This window comes from Danio rerio, chromosome 14 (genome assembly GCF_049306965.1).
Source record: "Danio rerio strain Tuebingen ecotype United States chromosome 14, GRCz12tu, whole genome shotgun sequence".
NCBI classification, from domain to species: Eukaryota; Metazoa; Chordata; class Actinopteri; order Cypriniformes; family Danionidae; genus Danio; species Danio rerio.
Window position 1 is genome coordinate 34379849 of NC_133189.1, and position 16424 is coordinate 34396272.

The window sequence follows — 16424 nt, forward strand, 5'->3', positions numbered from 1 at the left end:
TACCTATATACCTACTTTTACAGTCTTTAAGATTTTAATTAGTCGCCTGTTTTTTGTATGTTAAATTGTGTACAGGAGAATGTGAGAATCATTTCACTTCAAGCAAACGTATACATTTAAATCTAAATTTAATTGTACTAAAATATTCCATTTTTGGTATAAAACAAACATGTAACTACAACTTATAAATACATTTAGATATATGGCAAGCATTTTTGTGTATAAATAATTTTTTTTTATGATAAGTGCGCATCTATGCATTGAGCAATACACTGTGACCAGATTTCAAAGATTATTGCAACATAATTATATTTCAAAGTACTTGAAGTCTACATGAATTTTACATTTGTAATGTTTGTTTTGATAATCTTCAATTAAAGTCTGACCATTTGCTTGTACTCTGAAGCAGCAGTCCTACTCTGATGACATTAGTTTGATGGCTTGCGCAAAAGATGCTTAGCCATGCCCCTCAAACCCTTTAGTTTTTTGCAAGTGAAAGATGAGAGGAGGAGTGCAAAAACAAAACCCCACCCAATACTTAATATTCCATTTTATATGAAAATGCAGTTTCATACCGAAATAAAAGTTTGCAGCAACTTCTGGTTCACGTGGACTTTAAGTATGTCTCAATCACTCTTCAGTTCAACTAACTGCAACTAATTATAATTATTTAATATATAACTATATTTAATATATACATTTGATCAATAATACAATTTAACTGAATTGCAAATAACATGAATTTTATAGTCTGAAATCAACATTCATTCATTTTCCTCCGACCTATTCTCTTTTTAGAGGTCCCAACTATGAACCACCAACTATTCTAGCATATGTTTTGCGTAGCGGATGCCTTTCCAGCTACAATCCAGTACTGGGAAACACCCATACACACTCATTCACACACACTCATACACTACGGCCAATTGAGTTTATCCAATTTACTTATAGCGCATGTCTATGGGGAAAGTCGGAGCACCCGGAGGAAACCCACACAAACACAAAGAACATGCAAACTCAGAATTTCCAACTGGCCCAGCAGTGAATCGAACTAGTGACCTTCTTGCTGTGAGGCAACAGTGCTAACCACTAAGCCACCACCCAAAACAACATTTAGTTTGCATATTATAAAGTATATTATTTTTGTAATAGTAAGTTGTGTACTTCTATTAAACAAGGATAACTTGGGACAACACAATAAATTATCTAAAAAATTAAGTTCTTTGTTTTGACCTTTGACACTCACAGTAGCAGCAGGCCTACTCAATCCAAGCAAAGCATTTTATACAGTAAGTGATAAAAAAATGATAGAAATAGAGTATGTTAAAATATACAATAAATATTAAAATAATAGAACTTGCAATTTATTGTGAGCGGGAAAGTGATGTGTCATTCTGCAAAAACCCCACACATAATCCCATGCTGTTTTCCCTATGAAACACAGAGTCTATCATTATGTAGCTCATCTAGTCAATGACGTAGTGCACATCTGTAATGACCTCCTTGACCTTGCGACTGCTCAAGCACATCAGAGTCAGTGACACATTAATGACAGTTGCACAGCAACCATTGACTGAGGCTCATTTAAAGCTCCAGTGGAGGTACGAGCAAGGCCCAGCCTACTTCAATCATTAAATTGAAAGACCTTGCAACAGACAGAAAGCACATCTGTGTGCAAACCACTTTGTGCTGACGTAGCTGTCTGGATATCTAGCTTTATGATTATGAGACCTACTCCATGCATGCTACTAGACTCTCTCTAGGCTCTCACGAGTCTGAGGTTTCATAAGAGTGAGGAAATACAACAGCATGTCATACATAACCCAAGTGTATTTTCAGTCAGCATATTGTTATACACAAATTTGTGAATGTGTATGCAATTGTGGGACTATGCATGCTGTTTAATTAAAGAATGGCATTTTTAAATGCATATGTTTAATGCACAATGTAAATAATGCATGATTTGACAGCAAGGGTGCATACAAATATTAAAATATTATTTTTAGAATGCATGTTTAATGCTAAACCAAAATAATGCATGTTTAGAATGCAGTGATGAATATTTATTAATACAAAAATATATATTTTAGTATTTGTAATGTATTTTAGCACTGATTCATGCAGAATTAAATGTTGAAATGTATATATTTAATGCAACTATACGTTAAATGCAGTAAGCAAATGCTGCATTTATTTAATACAAAAAAATGACATTTCAGAATTTGTATGGATCCGTGCACAAGCTGAAGCGCATTTAGTGTTTAATGCAACGTGCAACTATGTAATGCATACGTTAAATGCAGTCAACAAAATGATATAAAATTTAACAAATGCAAATTGTTGCTGCAGTACTACTTTTTCGTTCTGCACCTACCTCCAATCCAGCAGACCGAACAAACGCGGTTTAAATTCCCTCATAAATGATTATCCCGTTGAGAGAAAGCGCACACGTGTGTTTGCATCTAAAACATGAAGCCCGATCTCTAGCGTGGATTCTCAGCGACAACAAGCGAGCACTCGATTATTATGATCCTCCTCAACAAGCACTATGGCTGCCCGGACACAATATTCAGATCGCAGACGCGCTTTCTTGACTCAGGAGATGGAAAACGCGGATCAGTGATGAAGCATGCCGACCCCCTTCTCAATGCACTTGTTTTGGGTCGACACAGAGATGAAGGGCTCTCATTGGTTTGGAGAAGATCCTGGTGGTCATAGTAACAGGCAACAGAGAGCATGCTTTATCATGGGCTGGTAATGAATAGCGCAGTCCCCCCTCCCTCACTCGTGCTGGATATTTACTGAGGAATGTTTTCCTGGAGGTGATGATGATGTTTAAAGGAAACTCACTGTGGAAACGACAATGGAGCTTTCATTAAAGTGACAATGCCACTTGTAATTGTATCACATTGTCTTTAAATGGCGGTGTGGCTATTGGCTATTGTGGAAGAAAATTGCTGTTATTTCTTAGCAAAACAAGCTAAATCACAACTTAAATATATTATTAGTCTCCATGTACGAGTGGATTTGTCTTTGTCAGTGTGTGGATTTGTACATTTCACTGCAGTAAATGTATAAAATCAGTTTGTCCTTGGGGAGGTAGGCTAATGCTGAAAAGAAACAAAAGTGCTGCTGATTACGGCAAGTGGTTTTATTAAGCTATTAAATCTATAGATTTACATTGTAGTATCAGTTTATTTACTTAAATTTTGCACTAGTACTTAAATAGCTTCTATCTAATGAGTACTAGTCAGTGGTGTAAAGTAACTAATTACAAATACTCAAATTACTGAAATTGAGTTTTTCTCAGAAATTGTAATTTACTAAGCAGTTTTATAAATGTGTACTTTTACTTCTTTGAGTACATTTTTAGTGCAGTATTGGTACTTTTACTCCACTACTTTTCTTCAACCTGCAGTCACTACTTTATTTCTTTCTTGTCTTTGATGATTGGCTAAAGTAGAAAATCAGTCCTGTGATTCCTGTCTAATCAAATCGCACATAGAAAGTAAATCACATGATACTGAACAACATCAACACATGGGCACTTTATAAATCCAGCAAACCTTTTATAAGTATTAAAATGTCCAAGAAGATGTTCAAAATACTTACACACATTGACACACAGTCTTTTAATAGACTGGATGTCACTGATGAGAAAATAGATGTTGACTGTAAATATATATATATATATATATATATATATATATATATATATATATATATATATATATATATATATATATATATATATATATTATGTTGACTGTATGATGACTGAAATCACTAAAAAGCCTCCTTAAACAATCACTACATGGAACGAATGAAAAATGGAAAGAAGGACCAAATGAATGAAGGAAGGATTCAAGGAAGGACTGAACAAACTAAGGAAGGAAGGAAGGAATAAACAAAGGACCTAATGAGGGAAGGAACAAAATTATGAATAAAAGAACGAATGAATGAGCAAACAAATGAAGGGAGGAATGAAGGAAGGACCAAAGGATTGAATGAAGGAATGAACAAATGAATAAAGGAAGGAAAGAACAAGAGGCCTAATGAAGAAAGGAACAAGAATAAAAACTAACGAACGAACAAAAGACCAAATAAATGAAGTAAGGATTCAAGGAAGAACTGAACAAACTAAGAAAGGAACGAACGAATGAACAAAGGACCTAATGAAGAGAGGAACAAAAATGTGAATGAGCGAACAAATGAAGGGAGGAACGAAGGAAGGACCGTATGAAGGAACGAACAAATTAAAGAATGAAGGAAGGACAGAACAAACAAACAATGGAAGAAAGTTGGAAGGAACAAATGAATATAGGAACATTACTAAATGCACTACAGCACAAAATGCATGTAAATGCAAAAGGACTTTTTATGGCTTAATACTCACTACTCACTAATCTTGAGTATTTTTAAAATGCCTACCTTTTTACTCATACTTTGAGTAATATTTACAACATACTTTTACTACTACACTACATTTTTGTGTAAGTAATGGTTTACTTGAGTATGATGTTTCAGTACTCTTTCCAATGGTGCTAGTACATAATTTAAGTAAATATTGTATACCATAAATACAACATGACTATGTGCATTACTTAACAGTATACTTTGTAATTAAAACTAGTGAAAGTTCATCTAACTAGTTAAAACTCTTTTATTTAATGTGACTAGAATGGCCACAATTGAGTGCCATTAAAAATTGTACTAGTAAAATAAAAACAAGTATAGTATCTAATAAAAGTGTGTATCTTTTAAATAGGGACTATTCTAATAACCATTTCGTATGAGTACTAGGATCTATTTAATAGTTAGGAGGTCATAATAAATATGTTAGTTACTTAATTACTTTATTTATTTCTTAGTTACTGGGTAACTTTATTCATCCCTTAGGAAATAAGATATGCATAGTTGATTAACAGTCTCACACATAATATTCAAAAACAGAGTAATATAAATAAGGCCTAATCAATACTGAAAAGGGTGAATGCAAATTAAAATCTGGTTTCATGCATTCAAACTGAAATGAATGGAAGTAATAATTGTATGCTTGGTCAGCCAGTATAATAGACTACAACATAGGGACAAGTATCTAGGTATTATCTGTATTCTTCACCCAACTTCAAGCATTGTTAGTTAGTTCATCCAAAAAATGAAATAATCTCATGACTCTCTGTCTTACGCAGATAGATAGATATGCCTCATCAAAAAACATCATATTTGTATAATTAAACCAATCAGATAACCCACGCCAGTGACAATACCATTATGTAAATCCACACTGCAATAAATATTTATCATTGAACATTTATGAAGGATTCATGGATGTTTTTCTGTGTCTTTCAAATGATTTCTGCTTTGTCAAAATGTTAAGTTTGAAAGCTTAACAAAATTTATTTTATTTAGTATATTTAAGCATTATATTATCTGGGTTAGTCATGTAAATTAAGGTATAAAATCAGGTAATTATCTGCCAGTAATGTTTAAGTTATTTCACATATTTAACATATATTCACATACTACTGAAAATGTCAATGAGACAGTGGTGGAAAGAGGACTGAAAAATCTTACTCAAATAAAAGTACCCTTACTTTCCCAAAAATGTAGTGCAAGTTGGGTAAAAGTATTTGTTGTAAACTTTACTTAAAGTATAAGTAAACAGTAGCCCTTTTAAAAGTACTCAAGAGTAGTGAGTGTGTTGTGCATATTACAATGTGAATTATTGATGCGTTTACATGCTACATGTGTGAGTGAAAACAACATTCTAGTGTCAAACGCAGTTCCCGGAGGGCCACAGCTCAGTTTTGCACCAACCCTAATTAAACACTCCTGATCAAACTAGTTGAGTCCTTTAGGCTTTTTTGAAACATATAGGTAAGTGTGTTGAAGCAGGGTTAAAACTAAACTATGCTGGGCTATGGCCCTCCAGGAACTGAGTTTGACACCCCTTTTTTAAGGCCATTTGATTTTTTCAGTCCTCATACAGTCGACATCTTCATTATCATCAAAGCAGTCTCTCACACAATGCGTCCTATGATCTTTGTGCCTTTTTGAACACTTTTAATGTTTCACAGTCTTCATGTTAACTGCATTTTGGAAGTGCCCGTGTCTTGAGGTTGTTCTGTATGATGCAATGTTTTAGATGTGCAATTTGATTGGAAGAGAATCACATGATTATTCTTAGCCAATCAAATATATTCGTTCATTTTCTTGTCGGCTTAGTCCCTTTATTAATCCGGGGTTGCCACAGCGGAATGAACCGCCAACTTATCCAGCAATTTTTTACGCAGCGGATGCCCTTCCAGCTGCAATCACACACACACTCATACACTACGGACAATTTAGCCTACCCAATTCACCTGTACCGCATGTGTTTGGACTGTGGGGGAAACCAGAGCACCCGGAGGAAACCCACGTGAACGCAGGGAGAACATGCAAACTCCACACAGAAACGCCAATCAAATATACATACAAAAGTAGAAAAAAATAGTGACTGCAGGTTGAAAGAAAATAGTGGAGTAAAAGTACAGATTCAGCCCTAAAAATGAAATTAAAAGTATACATTATTAAAACTACTTAGTAAAGTTAAATTCCTGAAGAAAACTCCTCAATTACAGTAATTTAAGTATTTGTAATTTCCTACTTTACACCACTGCAATGAGTCTCTTTGTGAAACCGTAGTTACATTTTTAGCATCCAAAGATGTCAGATGAGGAATCAAGGTCTTAAAAAGCAAATCGAAAGCATAAATAAAAAGAAAACACCTATGAATCACAAAAATATGCAAACAACGAATACATTTTTACAGCAAATGCTGCTTTTTTGCCACCTGCACTGTGCAAGCTCTGTAACGCATGATTCTGTTTGGCTGTTGTTTTATGTGTTAAATGACACTGCTACTACTGTTCTTTTGTTGTCTTTTGGTGATTTACTAGGACATACATTTTTATAATGACTACCAATGTCACATCACAAATTTCTCTTCTTGTAAAACTCAAAGTCTAGGTTTTACAAAATTGATGAGGTTTTTGAGAAGATACCTTATATGTCCTTGTAATTCAAGACTAAAAAATCACATTTAACAGGGTCTTTTGACATTTAAATATTGCCACGTTTTCTTATGAGGGTTGGGTTTAGCAGGCAGAGACATATAATAAGTATTTTTTACTGAATAAAATATATTATGGCGAGTCCTCAAATACCAACGTGTGTATGTGCGCGTGTAAATGTTGTGAATGGCCTAAAACATGAGATAAAATGATTCCTCCATTGCTTTCTGTTACTCTAAATGCATTAAGCAGGTCACACTGCAGACATGCCACATATTTCATCAAGTACCATTTTGGGAGTTTCCTTGTCCCTGCTAGGGTTGCTTGAGCCTGTCAGACATTCGCTCACACATCTAAATTTAACCGCCAAACTGTCAACTACCACTACGCTTTGCACTTTGTCACCTTCAAGAGACCAGACAGGCCTAGATAGAAAAATCAAGAGCAAGATTGATAATGCTGCATTTCAGATAACACACTGTTTGCTATGTTAGACTTTAAAGCTTTTAATAACAGACTTGTATACACTGTAGTTAATCTTAATGGTTTCTTTTAATATACTGCTTACCAATCTATCCTAAAATTTGGACTTCTAACGCCATATGTGCCATTTTATAATCATTTTAAAGCACAGGAACTGGCTCTGTGGCTTTATTAAGATTTAAGGATTGCAGGCATTCCTCTTTTGTTAATCTTTTTCACATGAAAAAAAATAGATTTTTTAAAGCGTTTAGTAAAAGGGAAATATATATATTTTTTTATTATATTATATTATATTATATTATATTATATTATATTATATTATATTATATTATATTATATTATATTATATTATATTATATTATATTATATTATATTATAAATGCATATGTATTAGCTCAGAGGTACAACAACGGCAATATGTCCCCGCAAGGATCGAATTTTGGTTGCACACAGAGCTAATTTATGACAAAATTAGCTTTGTTTAATGTGATACACTAATAGCTATTTCAGAGAGGAACTGAGAGCAGAGATAAATGGACATCCCATCTATTTCATTTACTCCCTTAGGCCAGAAACACACAACTGGGATTTTAAAGGAACTCGCATTGCCCCCTACTGGTTCTTCATATAAAACAGATAGGCCTATGGTGAAACTCAGTAGATAGATCAACAAACTATTGTCTCTTTGCAAATATTTGTTTGTCTGTTTGTTTGTTTATTTATTTGTTTGTTTGTTTGTTTGTTTGTTTTAATCAAATAACTATTAAATATAGAGATGGTGCATAAATAACCAAATAAAATGGGAGAATGTTTAATTATTTAAAATGAATAACCACTCAGTAGGTTGTTTTTACACTATAAACTCCTTCTGCTTTTTATAAGGGTCCTTAAGTGGTTATTGTACTGTAATGCTTTGCTGACTGTACATTTTTATAGTACTTTGAGGTTGTTCTTTCACTGAAGGACTAAGCTGACCCTGGGGAAATTCTGTTTTTATCCTCTGTTTTAGGCCTGTGCTGAATCTAATAACCTCACGCCTATAAAAGCGCTGTTATGTGCTTGCATTGTTCATTATGTAGGCTGGTGATTAAAAATCAATTTGACAATAACAGGAACATGCAATTTGCTAATATTACTCCAGTAAGTCTGCAATAGCATAATGGGGGAGAAAATGCTAGCCTTTATTATATATTTTGTATTTGAGTAGAAAATGAAACCCAGATGCTATAAAACAGCAAAGGCATACTGTAAATACAGGTAGAACAGTAAATATTAAATATTATAAATAGAATATATCATAAATAATTAAAAAAGCAAAAAAAAAAAATGCATTTTATGTTCATTTCTATTTGCATATCCCTGATTATTAATAGCAACCTGTACAGTATGTTCAAATAGTTAATCTATTTGCAAATATCTGATTCCTTTATACATGACCTGCATTTCGTTGCCTTGTACTTGTACATGTGAAATGCCAATAAAGTTTAATCTAATCAAATCTAATTTTGCACAATTTTAATAAACTTATATTTGCTCAGATACTATTGTGATAAAAAGTACTTGTACATTCAAACTGTAATTTCTACAAGCTTGAATGGATTCATTACAGCAAATTTCATCACTAATATCAGAAGTTTTCCTAACTGATGCTTTCATCATTGTCATGTATTTATTTCATAAATGGAAGGAAATACAAAAAAAATAAAATAAAAAATTAAAAGTGGCAACACAAAAGCTCCAAATATATTAAATGTATTTACTTAAAAGGCTATCAAAGTGATAGAGCTTTTTAGGTCAAAAGATTTATAAGCACCTATTTGAGAATGATGTGCAATCTTTTGTGATGTCTTCTTTTTTTAATCAGGATAACCAACAGCACGTTGGACATTCAATGACATTAACATTGCTTTTCTAACCTACTCCAGAATGTTTTCACAACTAAACAAATAACTTAAAAAAGAGGTGATGTATGTAATTTTTTGACTCTTCTAAAGCATAAAAATACCATAATATGTTTGCAGATATTTAAGAAACAATGCTGAGGTCAGATATTCTGCTTTGAAAATGTCTGTTATGTGCAGGAACGTCCACATATTCCACATATTTCATTCATTCATTCAGAAAGGCTCTCAAAGCATGCGCCCGTGACCTAAATGCGACCTCCTGTGTACAGTAGCAGTCTCTAAAATGAGATGCAGATTCAGTTCCATATGAGGTGGTTATCAATTAGCAAATAATATAAATATTACGAACATAAACATTAGGTGAGCAGGTTGAATCACTGATATGTGTTGGTTTTGAGTATAAAGTTTAATTTCAAACTGTTAATTTTATTTTCAAGAGGTAAATTATCTGCTGCTGCTTTCAGTAGTATAGCAATAAATGTCATTTTAAAATGCCAATCAAACACATTATTAGCAAGTAACACTGAATAAAGCACATGAGGTGTACCTGGGGTGATCATTGTCAAAGTTTTCTGCAAGATATAAAAGCCGTTTCTAATATATCAATTCGAAGAGTTGGTTAGAACAAAAATTCCTGTTGGTCCTCAATCTGGCAACCTGTGCTTGCATTTGTTTTGATCCAGAAGTGCAATACCTAGTTCAACCACTGAGTGTCAAACATACATACTGCACCTTTAAAAGAAGTCTATCATGAGTAAATTGGAACCACATCCTAAACATTCTAAGCTAGCAACTTAGCTGGCTTGCTAACTAGCATAGTTGCTTACAAGTTTAAATTTTTAAAGTAGGTGTGTGTGTCATTCACATTGGAGCCAAACCTCCAAACATTGTCAACTCTCTTTTTACTATAACTTCTTTTATAAAACTCCCATAGCCAAATCTCAAGTGAACCAATGGTAAAATAGAGTTTTGACTTGATAGCTTCTAGCACTCTAGCACTTTCCAGCAGTGAGCCTTTTGGTCAAATTCCCTGAAGACACTTCAGGAATTTCATATTGATCTTGCATTTCTTTGTGAATCTTCCTCACGAGAATAACCGTCATGAATTTGAGCAAAATAAAGCAACGGAGGAAAAACATCTTTATAAGCTACTGTCAAAGGCTTATCGGCAGACATATTTAACAGCCCTTCTTCCATTGTTCTCCAGATGCTATAGAGAGCAAAGTTCCCTCATCAGGGTGTAAGAAATTACCCCCTTCCCCCCTGCAACAGAGCCTTGTTCATCCTGTGATTGCAAAGGGAGCCCCCAAAGGATAGATTTACCTTTGGACAGAGCGTCTTCTGTCCACTTTCCAAAGGCTTCCACGTCGCTCTCCTTTTGTTGCCCTGCTTACACACCCATTTAGACTGTAATGGGAATCTGGCTCCACACAATGATTTTAAAGAGGTGAAGGACTAGTCTGGAGCCACAGGCTGGGAAAAGCAGGTCATACCTGCCTACACACCTGTACACAATGCCTGCAAACTCCACCAAGGCCCGGAGTTCACAGGAAACACAAACCAGTGAAATCTATTGTAACAGAACACTGTGCGCTTTCTCAGGTTTCACTGACACGATGCTGCTGCCGCGCATACCTCTGAATTGTAGCGCTCTTTGGGATGTATTTCCACAGAAATGTTTGTTTTGAGGTGCGTTCATTTTAAGAAGTGTTGAATTGCAGATTGGAGTAAAATAATGGCGTCTATGTGAAGCGATGGTAATTCTGTAAGTGAGCGCTAACAACGACAACAACAGGGCTATTCAAGGAGAAGAAGGGGACGAGGTGATTTAACAGATTTAAAATACTAATCCTGGAAATAGGATTGTTTTTGAGGGATCAGTGTCATTATGTCAGAACAAAGAGAAAAGAAAATAGTATTCAAGCACAGGAAAAAACACAGTAATTACAAAACAATGCAATCTATTACTTACTGTATGCCATGAATGATATGTGTTGTGTAATTTTTGTTTATTTATTTATTTGAAGCCCAAGTAAAAATGCTTCAGTTTTGCATTTTTACTTCATAATAGTTGTTATTTATTTTAGTTTATTTTTACACTGAATTCACTTACGTTCACTACTGTGTGTTCACACCGAAGGCAGTGAGAGCGTCAAAGGTTGCTCTGGGTGACCTGGTGGGAACGATGTCTGCCTACAGCTCCGGCAGCGAGAGCGTCAGAATTCACTACACTGATCTCATATTTAAAGAGTCGTTGCCGCATATCAGCAAATCAGTTACATTTCCACATAAAACATGGTTTCTAGCATGAAAATGTTGCACACTTTTTATCAAATACAATGAAAGATTAAGTTGCATGTGGTGTGGCTTTGGTCTATCTAATTATCCAATTATTTAATTATCCAAGCAGCAATACTGTTTTGTATTGTTGCATGGGAATTCCTCTTTTTTAAAGAAAAAAGTATAGACTATATAACATTAATACACATTAGTAACTCGCCAGTAACATTTTTAATGTATAATCCTATATGCCAACATTGTCCAGCGACCGCAATAATCAAACCTTTGGGAACAACTGTGGTCGGAACCAAAGTTTACAGTGACTGTGTTCTCTGGACTTCATTACTATAAAGTTCACTTGATTTCAACTCTCGCCCACACTAGAGAAGACGTGCTGCACTGCTCCTTGCCGCTTATCACTGCCGGCTCCCATTAAAAAAGAATGACTTCCAGTTAGTACTTTGATGCTCTCGCTGCTTTCGGCGTGATTGTACAGTTAGGCACTTGGGCCATATGTGGACAAGCCCATCAGTTGGGTTAAAAATACTAGTTTTAATAGTAACCAGTTTCAAGTTTTTTTAAGTTCATATTTAACCCAAAAATTTGTTGAAAGAACCAACAGTTTTTTTTTTCTCTACAAAATAACCAGCACAATTTGAGTGAAATGTTCACTTAAAATTGAACATGAATTATGAATTTTTGTTTGTATTTTGTTGCGGCAAACTTTTAAGTTTATTCATATTTTACACAAAATTTGGACTGAAACAGCATTTTTTAGAGGGATAAATCATTTTCTCCAGCAAAATATCTGTTAATAACAGTATATGTTATGTTAAAAAAATATATTTTTACTTCAAGATTTCACATCTAATTCATTGAGTTATTTCTTTTTAGTTAGAAGTAAAAATTTCAGAAGAATGTATTTTTTAGTGTGAGCTTCAATGGAAGCAAATCATTCTGACTGTCTGGACAAAACATGATTAGTGTGACATTTTCACTATGGTCTCAAACTTTTGGACCCTACTGTCTCAATGCTGTTGTGTAAGAGTTAATCAGCACAGCAGGTTTATCAGGTTATTGGATTGCTCCTCAGTCTCATCATGTCACACTGTGAAGTCAAATCTACCTGAGTATAATAGAGCTATAACAGTAATAATTGACTAAAATGACAACCTTAAAAGGATCACTTCAAAAAAAAAAAAATTGACAATAATAAAATTATATATATATATATATATATATATATATATATATATATATATATATATATATATATATATATATAATAAAATAAAACGCTTACCCTTAATATAATATAATATAATATAATATAATATAATATAATATAATATAATATAATATAATATAATATAATATAATATAATATAATACAACAAACTTATTCTTATAAACTTATTCTTTCAAGTTATTGCCAGTCAATCTTTCTCATTTTCATTTAGTTCAACATGTTTAACTGAAACTAACACACACAAAAAGAAAACTAAATAGGCATAAAACTATTCAACATATAAATAAAATGTGACACAGATTACTTAATGCCGATTACAACATTTTGAGCCTCTAAACTACTGCATCAGTGTTCAAGATACAGTTACAGAGTAATGCTGTCCTAAATGACAGTAACCTCCGCTTGACTTTGTTAGCAGCAGGTCCTGGCACCAAACGTGTGGCCTGGTCTTAGGGGCTAAAATCCGGATCAGCTGAGGGTCAGAGGCCTAGAAATATACCCTGTGAAGGTTGTCTGATTTTGTCACCTCATGGACATTTTAACAAAGATTTGTCTTATTGGCCTAAGTAACATACAGTACTGTGAAACCAAATGCCGCACAGAGCCTCTATTATAAGACACAGCAAACATCATAGACTTTGCATTTTAAAGCAAACACTGTAATCTTAGAACTGGAAGGGATGGAAAGAAACAATTACACTTTATTTTGAAGGTCCACTTTAGATTTTCTGTTGACTAAATAACATCAAGAAAACAAACTCCTTTAATTAGAGTATTAACAGATTGTTCAAGGAATAAGTTAATTTATTTGCAGGGCAACAAAATTAAGAAAAATGTTGGGGAGCATCAAAATAAAGTGTCAGCATATCATTTTACATATTAATTATTGGGGCAGCATGGTGGCACAGTGGGTAGCACAAACGCATCACAGCAAGGTCACTGGTTCGAGCCCATGCAAGGGTGTTTCCCAGAGATAGGTTGCAGAAATGGCATCCGCTACGCTAAACATATTCTGGGTAAGTTGGCGGTTCATTCTGCTGTGGAAACCTCGGACTAATAAATGGACTAAGCCGAAAAGAAAATGAATGAATATCAATTATTGGTCAAATGAATATCAAAAAGCATAAATTGTGTATTTTATTTTGTCAAAGTTTGTCTTACCCTAAGACATGGAATCATCTTTACATTTTTTTGCTCATTAAAAATGGGATAAATGCAACTCTATTATAAATATTATTATAATAAAGAATCAGTAACTTTATTTCACGTTTGTGCATTGATTAAAGATGTCATTTTGATGCCAGCATGAACTTACAAAATTCGAAAGACCCACCCCCTCCCACTGATAAAGGTCTAGAATTTGTCCCATACATGAGCTCATTTGTCCTATTTTGACTGCTATGCCATCATCAATTGTGAAAATAACCCATTAAAGGCTTTAAGACCATGCAAAATCTGATGCAAGTGAAGTCAACTTTCACTGTTGACCTACTGTGTTGTTGTTAAATAAAGAAAACATTTTACAAGTAACTTTACCTAAATCTTGGACTTTATTCTTGAAAGAAAAAAAAGATCAATAGAAAGGTGCAAAGCACCAAAAACATTACTAAGATGTTACTAAGTAGAGTATTTAGACCTCATTATTACATACAAAATGATATGAATAACTGCAAAAAAGTCAACTTTCTGAGAAAAAAGCCTTTACACCAGGCTGGCTACGGGCCTGAAATGAGCAAAATAAGGCTTCATTGTCGTTCTGTGTGCAAATACGTTATGAAAAAATAAAACAACCTACAGTACTTATTTTGACATGAAATTAAAATCGATAAAGGATAGCAGTTTTATGTTTAAAATAAAAACATAAAAGCAGTTTTAAAATTTATGTTTTAAATTTATACAAACGTCTTACTGGTAAATGTGTAAAACCAATCTGTAGGAAGGAAAGTGAAAATGTATAAAGCTTTAAAACAAATTTTGGTGCTGCACTGCGCAGTTTTTGTCATCAAATGATTCTTGATCTAAATATGAATATAAACTTTTTTTTTACACTAAATTTCATTTTAATAAGTGGGTGTCTTATGCATCCCGTGGATTTTATTTATGAAAAAATATAGTGCAGATTCTAATGTAACAATTTAAGCATTGTTACACTTTTATTTTGATGCTTGACAACCCATTGTCATTTTTGAGCCACACTAAAATTGACAATTAATAAAATTCTGGAAGAGCAAAAAATATCTAAGCTGAACTAATATTTTTGCTTGAACTTATATAAGAAGACATACTAATATTTAAATGCCTTTTAAAGGATATATATATATATATCCTTTATATATATATATATATATATATATATATATATATATATATATATATATATATATATATATATATATATATATATATATATATATATATATATATATATAGTCAAAATGTCTAAATGGTTATAATGTTGATGAGGTATTTGCAGAAAACTGCCAGTCAATCTAATAATCATTTTTAAGTTGGAAAATAAATGTGGGCCAAAAATGAATAAATAATGTTGTTGTTGTTTTTTCAAAAAGAAACTGATTAAGCATTGCAAATATCTGTGAAACTATTTACTTAATAATAGTTAAAGCACCATAACATTGTAGGTATTGGCATACAAATTCAAAGTAAAAACTTTAACAAGATGCCAAATATTACAATAACATTAATTCCTCTATCTTCACCCCATTTAATATAAACATAAAACAATGTTGCTCACAAAAAATACAGACTTGTTACCTTTAAATGAAGGCATTTCGGCTTTGCTTGGCACTGGAGAAGTTTCTTGCTACTTTCACAGACAGGAGCTCATTGATAAGCTTGCCGACCTCTGCGTCCTCCACATGAGAGATCATATCATCCTCAGCTGTTATCCAAAACATGTATGTCAGTCAGTTCTTGTTTCCCTCCAGACTCCAGTGCTCGCTATCCACTCCAAATCCTCTGCTCGTGTTCTTTTTTTCTTCCACTCTCCCCCTGCTGTTGTGCTTGACAGGATGGAGACCCTCTGTGATGATCAACCTGCTCTCAGAGGTATAGATTTACATAGACCCGAGTTACATCTTCAGTCAGAGAAAACACACACACTCATGCATGGCTTTCTAGCAATGGAACAAGTGCTCTTTGTGCCTCACGTTTTACAAATACTATAATCTGCCTTGGCTTAGCAGGTAAACGGACCAATCAGAGCTCAGAGGCTGTGGAGGAGGCTGGATAATAGGCATTAAGTCAAAGCAGATGGGAATGACTGAATATATATATGTGGACAGGTTATTAGAGCCGGTGTTGAGCTGCTCAGTGGCTGCAGGAGGCTGTAATCCATTTTACTCGCCCTTTGCTTTGGACACTTTTGTATATAACTATCGGCTCGGCTATCCTGGAGAGTTATTTCTGGTGTTGTGTATTTTTGGTTTGAAGACC

The 16424-nt window shown here is 33.7% G+C and overlaps 1 protein-coding gene across 50 annotated transcripts in view; it reads right to left on the reverse strand.

Annotated features, from left to right (window-relative positions):
- Positions 1-16118, reverse strand: part of sorbs2b (sorbin and SH3 domain containing 2b) — a 102246-nt gene extending 86128 nt beyond the window's left edge. For 30 of the 50 annotated variants that reach the window (XM_073921970.1, XM_073921962.1, XM_073921955.1 and 27 more), the window contains exon 1: positions 15744-16118. The gene's annotated coding sequence lies outside the window, so the exon portion shown is untranslated. Of the gene's footprint in view, positions 1-2374; positions 2598-15743 lie in introns of those variants that run through there. The other 20 variants (XM_073921969.1, XM_073921963.1, XM_073921954.1 and 17 more) reach the window with 1 other exon arrangement.
- Between the last annotated feature and the right edge of the window lie 306 nt (positions 16119-16424).